At 36.6% G+C, this 17634-nt stretch overlaps 1 non-coding gene across 1 annotated transcript; it reads left to right on the forward strand.

Annotated features, from left to right (window-relative positions):
* The first annotated feature begins 1010 nt into the window (after window positions 1-1010).
* Window positions 1011-1226, forward strand: LOC142425057 (small nucleolar RNA U3). The gene has a single exon (XR_012779438.1). It is a non-coding gene; the product is annotated as a small nucleolar RNA U3 (small nucleolar RNA).
* The last annotated feature ends 16408 nt before the right edge of the window (window positions 1227-17634 follow it).

Here is a 17634-nt window from a genome sequence, read left to right on the forward strand (position 1 = left end):
TAGTCTTTTCTCCATTGACTACCACGTTGGCCGTGGATTTTTCATATTTGACTTGTATTGTCTAGAGGAATTTTCCTTCCATTCCTAATGCTTTTTCCGCATCTATTGATATTATCATATGGTTCTTATAGTTTTTCATGTCAATGTGGTGAATGATACTAACGGTCTTTCATATGTTCAACCTTCCCGGCATCCCAGTTATGAATCCCACTTGGTAATGGCAAATTATTTGTTTTATATACTTTTGTATTCTATTGGCCAGTATTTTGTTAAGGATTTTTGCATTGACACTCATTATGGAAATTGGTTTGTAGTTCTCTATTCTTGTGGGATGCTTTCCCTGTTTTGGTATTAGAGTTATATTAGCCTCATAGAATGAGTTTGCCTTCCTTTTCTATGTTCTGGAATAATTTGTGTTGGATCGGTGTCAGTTCTTCCCTGAATGCTTAGCAGAATTCTCCTGTGAAGCCATCTGGTCTATGGGATTTTTTTCTTTTTTGGTAATCCCTTGATAACCTTGTCCATTTCTTCTATTGCTATGGGTCTGTTGAGATTCTTGATGTCCGTTAGGGATAGTCTAGAGAGGAATTTTTTCCCCCAAGAATCTGTCCATGTCTTCCAAGTTGTTGAATTAATTGGAGTACAATCCTGTGTAGTACTGTGTAATCATCCTTTTGATTTCATTAGGGTCTGTTTTAATGTCCCCTCTTTCAACTCTCATTCTTGCTACTGAAATTTGTTCTCTCCTTTCTTCGGTTAGGTTTATCAGCGATTTGTCGATTCTGTTTATCCTTTCAAATAACCAACTTTAAGGAGCATTAATTTTTTCCATAGTTTTCTTATATTCCCTCCTCTGAATCTCAGCCCTGATTTTCATTATTTCTTTTATTTTGCTATTAGTAGGGTAATCCTACTAACTCTGCTTTAATTGTAAATTTTGTGGCAGCACATCAATCATGAGTCTCTCTGCCTTTTTCAGATGTGCATGTATTGCTATGAAACTTCCTCTGAAGACTATGCTTTCAGGGATCATTTCTATAGTTGTTACTAGAGAAGTTTCTCTGATTGTGTAGAGCACCGAAAACCACGGGGAGGAAGTGCAGTGTTCTCTCCTGAACGTGAAGCTGGCTTCTGGTGCTGCTTTAGTGCAGCTGCCAATTGCTATTGATGATCGTTCTTATCCGCATTTGTGTGGAGAGAGAGGGAGAGAATGCAGTCTGAGTGGTTATTAAAAAAAAAAAAAAAGAAACTTCCTTTGATAACTGGTTTTGCTGTGTCTCATAAGTTTTGGTATGTCATGTTCTCATTTTCATTGGTTTCTAGAAATTTCCTGATTTCATTTGTGATCTGGGCCCATATGCACTGCTTTTGCAATAGAGATTTATTCATCCTCCAATTGTTTGCTCTTATTTTATTCATCTTCCTTTTGTTGAATTCCAGCCGAATGGCACAGTGGTCAGAAAGAGAGGCCCGTGTGATATCAATGTGCCTAAATTTATGTAGATTCACCTTATGCCCCCTCATCTAGTGTATCCTCATATATGTGCCTCGTGGGCTTGAAAAGAATGCGATTTTTTTTTGTATTTGGATGAAAACCTCTGCACATATCTATCAGGTCAAATTGTCTAATTGCAGTGTTTAGCTCTGTACCCTCTTTTTGAGTTTTTTTCTCCCTCTGATCTATCTTTCTCAGAGAATGGTGTATTGAAGTCATCCACTATAATTGTTGAGGCTGTGATTTATTTTTTCATCTTTTGGAGTGTTTGGTTGATGTATTCAGCAAGTCTCTCATTCAGGGAATATATGTTTAAAATGCTTAGTGGTTCTTTGTCTACCGTTTCCTTGAGCATTATATTGTGTCCCTCCTTAACTCTTTTTATGGTTTGCACTTTGAGGTCAATTTTATCTGAGAATAGGATTGAAACCCCCTTTTTTTAAAATTACTGTTTGCTTGGTGCACTTTTCTCCAGCCTTTGATTCTCAACCTATTTTTGTGTGTAGCCTTGAAATGTGTCTCCTGTAGGCAGCAGTTTGATGGGGTGTGTTTTCTAAACCAGTCTCCTAGCATCAGTCTTTTAATGCTGGAGTTCAGGCCATTGATATTCAGGTTTATTATCTCCATCTGCAGACTCTGTGATGTCATCTTATACCTTTTGTGTTGGGTGGTTGTTTCCCCTCTTCCCTTTCTTATTAGTGTGTAATGTGTGCGCGTGTGTGTGTGCGTGTGTGTGTGTATGTCATTCTTGACTTCTTTCCATTCTTAAGCCAATGCTATCTTGGGGTCTATTTTCTCTTTGTTACCCTCTGGGTGAGGTTGTTCTATATGGAAGTCTCTTATTAATGATTAGTGAGTGCTGTTCGTTTGCCCATACTGAGTCAGAAAGGATCTTTTGTAGGAATGGGTTTCATCTAATGTATTCTTTGAGTTTTTCCTTGTCTGGGAAGACTCTTACTTCTCCATCTATCTTGATAGATAATTTGGCTGGATAGAGTATTCTTGGATTTGTGTTATTTTCCTTCAATTTTTGGAATGTTATTCAACTCTCTCCTCTTCTTCATAGTGTTTGCTGATAGGTCTGAGCATATTCTTATTTGGAAACCTTTATATGTGATTGCTTGTTTTTCCCTAGTTGCTCTCATGATTTTCTCCTTTTCGTCAAAGTTGGATAGTTAACTACGATGTGTTTTGGTGACTTCCCCTTGGGATTCAGTCTAGCGGGTGTTCTTTCAGACTCCAGAATGGATGCCTGATTTCCATTCATTGAGATGTGGAAGTTTTCCTGCCAGAATTCTCTCACTATTGTTGCAGATGACTTCTTTGTTATGTCTACCTCTGGTAATCCAACTCTTCAGAAGCTCCACTTCATAGTGTCAGATATAGCTCTTAGGTTTTCTTCACCTTCTCTGATGATCTTATTAATTTTTATTCACGTTTGCTAATGTCTGCTTAGCTGTCCTTTAGGTCACTGTTACAGTGCTTGGCTCCCTCCAGTCAATTTTCGAGGTCTGTGATCTGATACTGGTTTTTGTTGTCTCCACCCTAAGTTCTTTTATTTCCCTTTGGTGTATGGACTTTAGCTCCTCTATCAGTTCCTCCTTTTTCCTATTATTTCCCTCATATCTTGTATGACTCCAAGCAGCATTCCAAAAATTTCTTTCTGTGGCAGATCAATGCCTGCCTTTTCTATGCCTGTCATTAGGTTCAGGGAATCTTCTGCCATTGACTTTTGTTTCTCCTGGTTTTTTTATTGAGGCCGTTGTGGCTGATTGCTGTTTTCATTGCATTGTTTTTGAGGAGCCATGTGCCATTTTCCATGGAGTCTAAGAGCACTGGTTCTCTCTGGAAGACTATAGGAATTCTTCTTCGAACTCTCTGCAGCTAATTTCACTATAGAAATGACCTACCACTTTATCCTCCTGTGGCTTCACTCTTTCCCTAGTCAACCAGTATTCTGTTACTTGGAGGGCAATTTGGATGGTCCTGTCAGGGGACACTGTTTGGGTTATTGTGGACCCATGAGAATGGTGCTGTACTGAGTGATCTCACAAGAAGCTGTGATGGTGTGGTCCTCAGCAGCTTGGGGTGCCACAGAGGGCATGCGGGGGTTCCCACTGCAAGGGGAGTGCCGCAGAAGGATGGTAGGTTGTCTGTTTTGTTGCAGAACACCTCTAATGGCGGGCAGAATTGCTCTGGAAAGATAGCTCACTGTGGACGTTAGGCAGAGGTTCCTGCAACAGCATGGAATGTTGGCAAGTGTTGGCCTAGCTGCCTTAGCCCATGTGATGAACTAAGGCAGGCAGAAGCATGTTTTCTCGGTCCCATGGGACCAAAGAGGACAGATAGGAGCTCCCCCAGTTACACAGGCAGGAATTCCCAGGAAGAAGTTGGGCAGAATATCCCCTGGTGGAGGGTGGGCAATCTTTCCCCAGCCTCAGGCTATGCTGCACAGGGTGTAGCTCTCCCAGTAGGATGGAGTTCAGGCATAAATGCCCTTGACTAAGGAGAGTGGTCTGCAGTGGTGTATGAGAGAAAATGGAAGAGACAAAGAAGAAAAAAAGGAAAAAACAAAATACAAAAATCTAAGCGTGTTGAGAGTGTGGGAGATAGAGAGAAGAGAGGGAAACAAACGTGAAAATATATCTGAGCCCTGATCCCTGCCCGTGGGGCTGCAAGGGTTTAATCCCTGCCCCGAGGAAGCAGAGATCTCAGTTGTGTTGAGATAAAGTCCCTGTTCCAGCTTGAAATGACCCTGGCTACAGCCGACACAGTGGCAGGGATAAGGTCAAACCCTAGCCAGCCTCCACTGTGGTAAATCAAAAGCCCCCAGCCCCTCAAAACCTTGTATATCGGTGTCTACTTATCTTTATGATGACGCTCCTGTGATCTGGCAGTGTTGAATTCCCTCTTAGTAACTCTCCTGAGCTGATTTCTGGGGAGACCCTCTGTATGTGTTACTGAGATGCTCTCTTCCTGGAAGCCCCATTTTCGAGATTTTTAAAGAAAAAGTAGAAACACTAGTTACTTAAGAGAATAAATTAAATCACCAAAATGAAAAGTAGAAGAATATTAATTTTAGTTAAAATTATTTGTCATTTTATTCATGAGCTACAATTCAAGAAGAAGGTGTTATGAACTCTTTTGGTTGCTAAGTTATGATAAATTTCCCCTCTCTTGCTTCTCAGAAGAATTAATTTTTATTCTTTCTTCCCTCTCTCTTTTCCTTTCTTTCATCTTTTTCTTTCTTTTCAGATAGTCACCCTAATACCATCTCTATAAAGTCTTCCTAAGTAATGTAACCAGCACCTGGCATTCTCCTGGTGATTAAGGGGATATGTGCCAAAATATTGGAATTCAAAAAATAATGTATTGTTTCTTAGGTGCCTTCCTCACTTCATGCTAATCTGGATGTGGACTCATGACTCACAATGACAATGCTTACAAATCTCTACTTCACTGCAAGAAAATGATATCTTTAAATTAAGGATATGCATCAAAGCCAAAGGCTGCCTCACAACTCAGTGTCCAGTTCTGTAAATTATTGTAAATGCTTTTTTAGTAGCTCAGAAATGACCCAGAATTCCTTTAAATATCTGAAAAGTGGGGTTGCCAAAATAGAGTCTCATTTGGGGTTTCTTATACTATTAATCACTCTGTGATATACCTTGACCAGGGTTCTGTGTCATGCAGCTACAACTCTGGGAAATAATATACCGACTTTGCACATGCTGGCATCTGAGGCTGTCTGGGTATCACTAAGGTAACCATCCCTGGAGCCACTTCTCTCCATAGTTTTCTTATTGAAAGAGACAATAGATTTTCTCACTGTTTAAACTGATTAGAATTTTTATTTCTGCAACAAAACTCTTTCTAATAGAATAGCATGCCAATTGAGAAGATTTCCATCGAAGTAACCACTATATCAAGGTTTGCCAAATATTTCCTTTGACATTATTTTACCTAGGAGCAAAACTTACTTCAGTGGTGGTCATTAATCCCACTATATAGTATATTGACATTCCAAAGTATATGGTTCAATGATGTCATGTTCCACTCTTGTCTGTCAATTTGTCATATAATGGTGTGTGTGTGTGTGTTATTATAACTCTAGAAGCTATGCTATCAATATTTCCTATACCAGAAGGCTAACCCATCATGAACAGGTTTTAAGAGAACATTCAAACTAAGAATAGACTCAGGAGAAGGAGGAGGTGATCCAAATCTGAAAGATTAGCCACTGAATACCTCGTGAGGAGTAAAAGCACACTGAGCCTCTCATGTTGGAAAGCACTCAATGTGGCTGAGGAGGAGCTGCTATCTCAAAGGAAAGTCTAACTTAATGACATGGATGGAGCAAAGCTTTGCAGACTTTCAATTGTTGATGAGGCTTGACTCAAAAGAAGAATAAACAACAGAAATATGCATTAATAGTCAGAATGTAGAATGTAAAAAGTATGAGTTTAAGAAAATTTGAGGTCATCAACAATGAAAACAAACACATAAAGATCAATCTAGTAGGCATTAGTGAACTGAATTGGACTAGTATTGACCATTTTGAATTGATGAGTTAATTATATGGTGAAAAAGAAGACTATCAACAAGATGTCCAGGCACAGTAGCTCCAACAACAATCTCAAACATCCCAACAATAACAAAGATGGCCATAACTCTGCATGTTCTGATGTAGAGAGGCTCTATATGATTTGGCACCAAGGGAAAATGATGACATGTAACTGGGAGTTTGTTTTGTGGAAGAGAATACTTACACTTTTATGGACTTAAACTTTTACCTCTTCTTATTCATTTTTAATGCTTCAACTTAGTAGAAGACCATGAAATTTAGTTTTATATGTTTTTGTTTTATGTTTGCATATTCAACTTCTTTTCCTTTATTAATTGATGATAAAACAACTATTGGAACACAGATTTGTATGCTAAGAGAGCTCAACATAGGGACATTTTCAGAAACAATTTTATCAAAATACTGAACACTTATATAATTATATGTTCATCTAAATTATACGGTCCTTTGATTTATTTGACATTTTAATTTTTAGTCAGATCAGTTGGGGAGAAATTAAACTATTTCGCTTATTTTGCTTTAACTAAATATTTCCACTTGCTGCTTTTTTATAATGTAAAATATGTCATTCTTGATTGTAAATAAGAATTAACTGAGAAAAAAATTAGAAGAAAGGAATCATCTACTCAAATTCCAAGAAGCCTTGCTGGTACGATGGTTAGAACTTGACTGCTAATTGAGAAGGTGGCAGTTCACACCTACCAACTGCTCCTTTGGTTAAAAAGGGCCTGATGACCTGTGCTTAACATTTTTGCCTAGAAAACTCGATTAGGCAGTTCTGTCTGCACTATAGGGCTGTTATGATTTGGATTTCACTTGAGGGCAGACACCAATAACAACATAAAAAGAAAAGTAATTCAAACTCCAGAAATGAAAATATTTTTTGAGAAAGTAATCTAGCTAACTAATAATGGTTTTCTGATAGAGTAGAGAGGCTGGTTGAGAGAAACTGTGTATATTAGGAAGTGAAGGGCTGTCTTATTAATACAGTGAAGGGCTGTATTAATTTTTCATGGTGATTTTAGTTTGGGCTGGAAAAGGACTCCTTGAAATTCTTGTAATGATTCCATAGTACTACCTAACATAGAGATGCGGAAAATGTTGACACTAAATCCAGACTGGATTCAGAAAAAGGTGTCATTTTAACTGCTTCATGTTTTTTGAGCTTTTATACCTTTTTCCCCTCAAATTTTGGACCTGAATAAATGTCAAAAATTAAATTTCACATGGTGCTTCATATTAGCAAACTGAACCAATGCAGTGTTATAAAGTGACCAAATGTTTCCTTTGAAAACCGCAAGTGTACATAAAATGAATATAGATATCTGGGGGGGGGGAATCTGTAGATTGAAATACTGTATAAAAACATTGTGTCTGGCAGTGCATTACTAAACTTCTAAAATATTAAAAATAAATCATATATATTAATTTCAATGGATAACATTATTCTACACATTCTTCTTATTTAAATATTAAAATTAGAATTTTATTATCTGTAATGGTCAGATTTATATAGGGCATTTGCTAAACCCTTAAATTTCAGCACCTATCAGGACTATGTTAAAACAAAATAGAAAATCCCACAAAAACTGGAGTCACAAACATAAATAAAAATGAATACAAAGTTACAAGGAAGCATCATGGCACTAAAAATATGATATTTAATTACATCTCAAAAGATTGGCTTTTAGCCCAGCTTTCCAGTGCCTGTGTGACTGTTGGTAAATTATATCAATTCACTTAGGATTTATTAGGTATACTTAGGAATAAATTGAAACCTATATCTATATAATATCATGCAGCTTTCATTTTACTGTTTTAGCTGTATTGTTTTTAAATAACAAATACTATATATTTTGCAAGAGCTCCTACCATCAAAATATACTCATGAATATAAATAATCCTATTATAGATCATCAATTTCTTGGATATTCTTTCTGACCCATATCAAACGCAGCAAAATTCTGTTTGATAATTCAAGACAAAAAGTTTCAGTTTTCTTAACTTCCACTAGTGAGTCACCTAACGCTATTCAACGTTAGTACTGCTGTTTCTGCACTCAGTTGATTAAGTGTGATTAGGATTAAATTTCATTACCAATCTGGCCCTTCTACCACATTCCATGCACAATGATAGGGAGTAATTCCAATGCAATCTGCTGTAAAAGGAGTCAAATACTGAGCAGTTACTTCATTTTATTGAACATTAAGAGACTTAATACATTTATATTGCTAGAGATGCTAATTGCTTTTTCTTGTGTGTGAGAGTATAGAATTAGAAAGTAGGTTTAAATTGTACCCCCAGATCATGTTCTATAAGCATCATTTAGGCTTAAATATGTCTAAGACATTATCAATGTTCATGGAAGCAGCAGGCAAGAGATAAGTGATGTATTGCCTGGGGAAAATCTCCCTCATAGGACCTCTTTAATGTGTTGAAAAGCATGGAGATTGTTTTCAGGACTAAGGTGTGCTGACCCAAGGCATGGTATTTTCAATCGCCTCACATGCATGTGAAAGTTGCATATTGAATAAGGAATCCTGAAGACATATCAATGCATTTCAATTGCAGTATTGGAGAAGAACATTGAAAGTGCCATGAAATGCTAAAAATGATCAGCAAATCTGTCTTAAGGGATGTACAACCAGCGTTCCTTAGAAGCAGGGATAGTGAGACTTTATCTTATATACTTTGGACTTGTTATCAGGAGAGGCCAGTCCCTGGAGAAGGATATCAAGCTTGGTAGAAGGGCAGTGAAGAAGAGGAAGGCACTGGATGAGATGGATTGATACAAGAGCTACAACAATGGGCTCAAGCATAAGAATGGTTGTGAAGATGAAGCAAGCCAGGGCAGTGCTTTTTTCTGTCATACAGAGAGTTGCTTCTGGTCAGAACCAAGTCAACGGCACCTAACAACAAGATCTGACTGCCCTGTGATGCAGCACCAAATGAGAAAGATGGATGGCAGACAACAAGAGAGGAAACTAGTGGGAAACGGCAACACATCTGGAAAAATAAATGATGAGCCTAGCTTTGGTAAGTCAGGAATGTTTTCACAGAAAAAAAATGACTTGAAATTGGACCTTGGAAGAGATTTAACAGTTCAACAGCTGGACAAGGTTGGGGTAGGAGCATTTGTGTACCAAGGCTATGACATTTGAAAACGCTTACTGGACTTCAAAATAAAAAGGAAGGAAAAGAACTTTGGAGTCTGTGGAAACTATGAAAGGGAATGATCAGAAGAAGCAAGGGAGAGGTTAAAAAGTCTGCGATTGGACTTTTCATTCCATCTCTAGGATTCTGAGATTTCATCTGTGAAACCAAGGAAGGACAAGGAAAATAAATTTAGATTATAAATGAACACAATGGAATTTGCATATCTGGAGCATACCAGAATATAAGAATAATACTCTTTCCAGTGACAAGGATAATTAAGAAAAATTTCCCAAAAGTCAATAGATTATTAAATAACATTCATTGAATATGTGTTGGGCAAAATTTCTTTATGTCTACTCTCTTCTAAAATATAGTAGAAATTACTTCATACAGCATTCATTCATAGAAAATATTTATTTTTATTATGTGCTTATTTTGTTGTTGAGAATATCCACAGTGAGACATATGGAAATCCAATAATTTCTACACATATAATTCATGTACTGTTTGGTTCCAGGAAAACTATACAATCATTGTTTGGTTCCAGGAATGTGGAACCAAAGGTTATATATTTCTTATATAACCTTTTGAAAAAATGGAAGATGGATTATGAATCTCAAACTTTGAATCCAAGAAGTTTACAAGAGAAATTTTTAAATATTCTGCATTTCAATAAAATTTAATTTACTATAATAATTTTTCTTTCGTAAAATTCTTCGGACTTTTTATGTTCTTATATACATTGTTTGAGATATCCATCATTGCTGTTGAATTGATTCAGACTCACAGCAACCCTCTGAAGACCGAGTAGAACTAGCCCATAGGGTTTCTGTGATCCTCATGAAAGCCAACTGCCAGTGTTTCCAACGGAGTGACTGGTGGTTGAAGAAGTCTTCAGATTAGCAGATGAAATGCTTTAACAACTGTACCACCTTGTAGGAAAAAATGTATATACAGTGCCAACAAAAATAGGAAAATTTCCACCAAGCCTTTTCTTATCTCTCTGAGATTCACACACACAAACATAAAGAGGCATGCAAAACTTATCAGTAAAAGTTTTGAGTAAAGGATTAAATAGATGTCACTGATTAATGAACTGATTACTTAAATTAACTCTCAGAAGAAGGGTAAGTGAAAAGTGAGCAATAAGTCATGTTAATTATGTTCCAGTCTCCCTTATTTTGAAAGGCCATCTGGCTGATGTAAATCTATACAACGGTGGCTTAAATGAAACATGCTTTTCACCTTGTTGCAAACAGTAGCTTGATCTTGCCACCCAAGAAGTGAAAACGCTGGCAGCAGTAGTGGTAGGTATTATCTGAGTATTAATACTAATTAACTAGTATTCCTAATTAGAGTACCATGCACTGAAATGCTATGCCAAGAAGGTCATTCTGCTTAGTTGTAACAAATTTACATTTATTGAAAAATGCTAAAGCTATAATTTTTCTTAAATCTTAAAAACATATGGAAAAGTATCTTTACTATATATTTAATCATCTTAAGCTAGTTCCTGTACTCATATTAATGATAAGCACATAGTTTATCTTTTATAACATTTTTATATAATAATAATTCAGTTTCTCTTGAAAAAGTAATGATAAGTACTAGAATATGAAGAATTAAAATATGAATAGCGCGTGTTCATGGTTTGAGCTTATGAGTGTAACTGAGCCTTGTGAGTAGCCTTCAAATGGAGGTCTGAATATGATAGTACTGGAAAGGCGTAAGCATCTTAAAGCCACTGACTGTTTTCTCTAAAGCATTTTAAATGTATTTATTTATAAAAATAGGTCTAATAAATGAATTCATGATAATAAACTTGGAAGAAAACAACAACAACAAACAAATGCTAAGGGCCAGAGCAACAAGAACACAAATTTGAGCTGTCTTAACTACTTTGCTTGTGAAGTTTTGATTTTCTTCATCCCACCTCCTAAACATTAAAATGTCCAGATAAGGTTTCTTATATTTACAGTTCCATTTTACTTTTTATTGTCATCAGAAATTCCACTTCAGAACCCCCCTTACTTTCTTCTGTCTCTTGTTTATAGGGGTGCTGAGAGTCTGCCACTTGTCTGTCAGTGTGTCATACTGTGGTGGATCCTGTGTTGCTGTCATGCTGAAACCTGGATGGCTGGTATTTCATATACGAGCAGGGTCACCAAAATGAATAGGTTTTAGAGGAACTTCCAGACTAAGAACAGATGACAAAGCAGGAATAGGCTGTCCACTTCAGAGGCATTAGCCACTGGAGCCCCATGGAAAGCACTGAAACCCTTGGTTACTGAAGACTTGACTGAGAAACAGTGTTGTCAGGGCTAGTGCCGAAAGGCGATCCCTTCTGGTCAGAAGTCATTGGAATATACCCGAGGGAATTGCTGCTTGATCAAAGTAGAGTGCACAACAATGACCTGGATGGAGTAAAGCCTTTGAGATGTTCATTTGCTGATGAAGCATGACTCAAAATGAGAAGAAACAGCAATATTCATTGGAATGCGGAATATACAAAGTATGACTCTAGGAAAACTGGACATCATTAAAAATGAAATTGAAGGCACAAAGATGGATGTTTCAGGTGTTCGTGAGGTGAAATGGGCTGGTATTGGTCATTTTGAATTAGAAAAGCCTATGTTTTACTATTCCAAGAATGGTACAAACAAGAGGAATGGAGTCACATAGTGGTCAAAAAGAACGTTTCATGATAGCTCTGTGTGTCGATCATTCGCTGCTTTACCAGAAACTCCACTCTCAGTAATCTCCTCTCTCTCCTGGAGCTTCAATTTCCTTTTTTCTTCGGGTTTCCCCCTATTTTCTCCAGGTAGACACTTAGCTGTTTCTTCCATTAAAGGGCAAATTACTTCACTTATTGAAGTATGTATGTATCTTTGCAATGTTAACTCTTTGTACAACTACTTTCATATGTTATTATTATCTAGCTTCTGTTTTGATAAATCAAAAAGCCATGTTGAGTCAATTCCAACTGATAACAATCCTACAAGTTCTGGTAGAACTTCCCTGTACATTTCCACTGCTGCAAATCTTACGGAAGCACACAGTCACATCTTGCTAACATGGTGCAACTGGTGGGTTCAAACGAATGACCTTTTAATTAGCAGCTGAGTGCATGGCCACTGACCCACCAGAGCATCTTCTCACTTGACCACTCCCATACAGCAGATTTACCAAATTTTCTTGTCACTAAATAATTGAACAATTTGTAAGTCTGTATCTTATTAAGATTCTTGGAGCACTCTGATATTTTATTTATGTCACTTTGCCTCTGCCTGGCGTCTATCCTCCTGCCTATTGGATGCTCCGCTGTAGCAGTAGCCTTATGTTGACTTAGAGATGGCTGTGCTGCCAAGAAAAAGAATCAACTATGGAAGTAGCAAGAACATACAGTATATATGACCTGTAATAAAAAAGGACAAAACTATACTTTTAATTTATTATATGTCTACACAATTAAATCATTGTTGAAAAAGATAAGCCATGGCTATTAAGATAAGCAATCATAAAGCTTTTCCTTCTGAATTTGACAGAAATCTGAGGTAATTTATAAAGGCAATAAAATTAACATAGGGCTTAAGGCAAATTTAGAAACAAATGATCTACTAAAGCTTGTAGAAACAATTAGGAAACTATTAAACTATAATAATCAGAGTCATGTCAAATTCATAATTTTGTCTCAATTAAATTAAAAATTTTTTTCAAGTGAATATTTGTGTTTTATAAGATATTTTTTCTAGGCTTTGATCAGAAATGTGGATTTATGTATTATAGAATAACAAAACACAACATGAAATAGCATAACATAGCAAAACACAATATATGACTATATAATATAATATTAGCTTACAATGTTTGTTATGAAATGTCTATTTCTTTACTAAGAAAATGTACACATATTGCAGTGGTCGCATAGGATTTTCAAATTAAACTGATATAAAAGTGATAATATAAAAATATAATTTGGATATCAATGAAAGCTTAAAATAAGCACATCTCTGGAAGATAAAAAGCTCCAGGATTAACATTTGAATCTCTGAATATTATGAGATTAGTTAGTTTTGTCTTTTTAATTATTACAAGTATATAAAAGAATTTTCCTGTAAGTCCAGTAATCAAGACCCTCCACCTCAACATTGCATATGAAATGTACCAAGGAGATTCTGACTTTACCCCACGTTTATTTGAAGGTGCTCAATTCAGCAGCACTTATACTAAAATGGGAACAATACGGAGAATAGATGGCCCCTGTACATGGCACAAATGACTACAAATGTATATATGCAAAAAGAAGTCCTGGTGGCATCGTGGGTTCCATGGTGCACTGCTGACCACAAGGTTAGTAGTTTGAGCACGTCCATGGCTCATGGAGAAAGATGAAGCTCTCTGTTTCTGTCAAACTTCACAGCCTCAAAATCCAGGGGCAGTGGTTCCATCTTCTCCTCGATAGACACAAGTTGCAGTGGACTCAATGGCCATGAGTTTGGGCTTCTTGGGTTTTCATTTGAAGACTCCCTGCTGAATTTTTATAAAGAAATTATTAATTTGCTGTCACTCAGAATTAAACAACAGAAAGACTCCGTAACTCAAAGTAAGTTATGCTTAGAGCACAATAAGAGTGTGGTTTTGGGAATATGATTGACATGACTGTTTTTGTTATTATTTACATAAATGAGTCTGAATTAGCTGTTTAAATTTATGGTACATAGAATGAGGAATGCCTAGTAATGCAGAATAAAAATTAGGATATAAACTTTCTTTCTATTATGAGTCTTTGAAAGATTTAATTATTTTAAACATCTTATAAGGTATGACAAGAATATGTCTTATCACTATGGGTATCTATTTCAATATGAGCATTTTCTAAAATTTTTCTGATAAAAATGTAAATGGATGTTTTAAAAATAGTTTTATCTAAAATCAGTTTTTAAATAAAATATTTTTATTTTAAATAAAATATTTTTGTTAAAATTTTTAAAAATAGTTTTATTAGCATTAAATCACATATAATACAGCTTAATTGTTCAATCATATTAAGAAGACTGCAATAATCACCCACAATTGATTTCTGAACAATTTCCAGTTGTATTCCTGCACCCTTGCTTTGCAACCTTGAACTGGTTTCCTTACCTGATCATCTCTAAAAATGATAAGTAGTTCCTACTTTCTAGATTTGGTTGAAGAATAAAACATGTAATTGTGTAAAAGAACTCACTTGTTGGCATAGAGTTAACACTTAAAAGGGGCTGAAATTAACAATGTTATTTAAGATTGGGGCTGATGTTAATATTACTTAAAGTATGCAATTATTTGTGAATTAATATCACACAAATATTTCCATATAAAGCTGATACTGCATATTTTATTTTCTCATATTTATTCATGGTCTTTAAACCCTTATTACCATTGATATACCTGAATTTTAAATTTTAAATAGAACCACAACAATCATTTATTCCATGCCTATTGCGCATTATGAATGGTGCTTTCTGCAATGGTATGATTAATAATTTCTGAAACTAACCAATCTTAAAATTTATTTAAATATATTTAATGAGTGAGTGATGGAGATATCTTCTAAAATGAGTAGTAATCCATTAAGGGTATGTAACCCACTAATGAGATTTATGTTTAAGAAATATTTATTTCACAGCAGTTATTTGGATAGTGTTTTAAACTTTTATAGAATAGAGAAAAATTTGTCTAAACTTAACACCTGAAATAAACCGAGATCTAAAAATACTTTCATTCTGTACTTGAAATATCTTGCTGATAATCAGGATATCTTGTCCCTTGGCATTTTAAGAAAGCCATGAAGTCATTAGGTCTTCATGTGTTTTGGAAGTACAGCATGACACCTGCTCATTGAAGGAGGACATAAATCACATAGGGTCAGACTTTAATTTGGCACCAAATTCTTAACTTCAGAAAGTATGCTATGTGTGAGAGAGGATTCTAAACTCAGAGTTACATTTTGTTTACATGTTCCCAAAGCTTCTTGAAGTAAAAGAAATATGGACCAGTTATATTTTGAAAACAAAAGAGGAACATTTTAATTATGTTATTACAACCCCTTATAAGACAAGAAAAATGTATAGGATTTGTTTGGTGACTTTATCTTAATGAGATTATGAAGAAAGTAGTTGACAATGGGAGCAGGCATTGTTCATAAAAATGACAATATAGCCACTAGTTTATTTTAAAAAAAATCATTTTCTTGGGGGCTCATACAACTCTTATCATAATCCATACATCCATCCATTGTGTCAAGCACATTTGTACATTTGTTGCCATCATCATTCTCAAAACATTTTCTTCTTACTTGAGCCCTTGGTATCAGTTCCTCATTTTCCAACTCCTTCCCACCATGCCTCCCTCATGAACCCTGGATAATTTTTTTTTATTTTTCAATGTCTTGCACTGTCTGATGTCTCCTTTTACAGTGACCAGACATCCTCAAACTGCCCCTGGGCCACATGCGGCCACCGAGGACATTTATCCGGCCTGCCGGGTGTTTTTGCTCTGTTTTGTTTTTTACTTCAAAATAAGATATGTGCAGTGTGCATAGGAATTTGTCCATAGCTTTTTTTCTTTTCAAACTATAGTCTGGTCCTCCAATGGGTCTGAGGGACAGTGAACTGGCCCCCTGTTTAAAAAGTGTGAGGACCCTTATCTGTTGTCCATCCCCCTGGGAGGGGGTTCTAGATAGGTCATTGTGATTGGTTCCCCCTTTCTACCCCCATCTTCCCCTCCCCTTCCTGGTATGGCTACTCTCAATATTGGTCCCAAAGAGTTTATCTGTCCTGTATTCCCTGTGTTTCCAACTCTTATATGTTCCCATGTACATGCTCTGTCTGGCCAGATTTGTAAAGTAGAATTGAGGTCATGATAGTGGGGGGCGAGGAAGCATTAAAGAAACAGAAAGGTGTAAGTATCATTGGTGCTATACTGCACCATACACCACACAGAAAGCAGACACCAGAAGGTGTATGTTTCATTGGTGCTATACTGCACCCTGAATGGCCTGTCTTCTCCCATCACTCTTCTGTAAGGGGATGTCCAATTGCCTACAGATTGGCTTTGGGCCTCCACTACACACTCCCCACCCCCACCCCATTCACATTGACATATTTTGTTCTGGGTCTTTGTTGCCTGATACCTGATCCCCGTTGACACCTGTGATCACACAGGTTGGTGTGTTTCTTCCATGTGGAATTCGTTGCTTATCAGCTATAGGGCTACTTGCCCTTTAAGACCCAGATGCTATATCTTTTAATAGCCAGACACTATTAGCTTTCTTCACTACATTTGATAATGCACCTGCTTTGTCTTCAGCAGTCGTGTCAGGAGGTGAGCATCATGGAATGCCAGTTTAATAGAGCAAAGTATTCTTGCATTGAGGGAGTACTTGAGTCGAGGCCCAATGTCCATCTGCTACCTTAATACTAAACCTATTAATATGCACATAGATCCATTTCCCCCATCCTCATATATAAATATATTTACATATGTACATGACTGTATTTAGATCTCTCTTCACTATTTTTCTATTCTAAGAAAAGTGGATACCAAGAAAATGACTCAAAAAGATTTAAATGTGGTGATAAGAAACTTAAAAAAAAAAGAAAGAGACTATATGTTATTGCTGAACCAAATAATTTCTTAACCAGAAATTTGGGTTATTTCAGCCCTGACAGATGGCTTAGAGAAAATCATGAAACAAAATAACAAGGTCCACTTGTAACTTACAAGGTGCAAGGAAGATTTAAGATATGGGACTTTCTCTTATGCTCCAGTCTACAGATCTGGGGACAATGATGACAAAGAATATTGAAAAATATTGGTTGGATAGAAATCTTTTCATTTGGGAAAGAAAGCCCATTACAGCCAATGAATGAGATGTGAGTTCAAACTTGAGTTGCCAAATGAATGCCATCAAAGTTCCCAATGGCTAGTCAAGAATAGGGATTCTTTAACACTGTCTGTGGAGAGTGAGCAGCTGCTCTCTCATCAAGACTGCAGATGACATCAGTTGGCACCATTGGTGGCTAAAAGGAAAGGAAAGGAAACCAGTTATAGCCTATGACCAAAATCAACACTCATTTTTCTTTCTCTTTTTTCCTCCAACACGTGGGGGATAAATAACGGGATAGAGGGCCCAAGAAAGCAAACCCTGTAGCTCTCTCCTCTCCCTGCACCAGCCACCAGTTTAGCTTTCTCTGAATTGTGAAGGCAGTTGATGGAATGAAATTCATGTTAAAATGAGCAATAGTTTCAGTTAATATTAAACGGATGCCAAATGTGACTGGAAACGCATGGAATTGGACGGGACTGTGGTTGAAAGGAGGGCAGGGCTTCGTGGGCTGCTGTCTGCTGGTAGCACTTT

This window comes from Tenrec ecaudatus, chromosome 13 (genome assembly GCF_050624435.1).
Source record: "Tenrec ecaudatus isolate mTenEca1 chromosome 13, mTenEca1.hap1, whole genome shotgun sequence".
Classification (NCBI taxonomy): domain Eukaryota; kingdom Metazoa; phylum Chordata; class Mammalia; order Afrosoricida; family Tenrecidae; genus Tenrec; species Tenrec ecaudatus.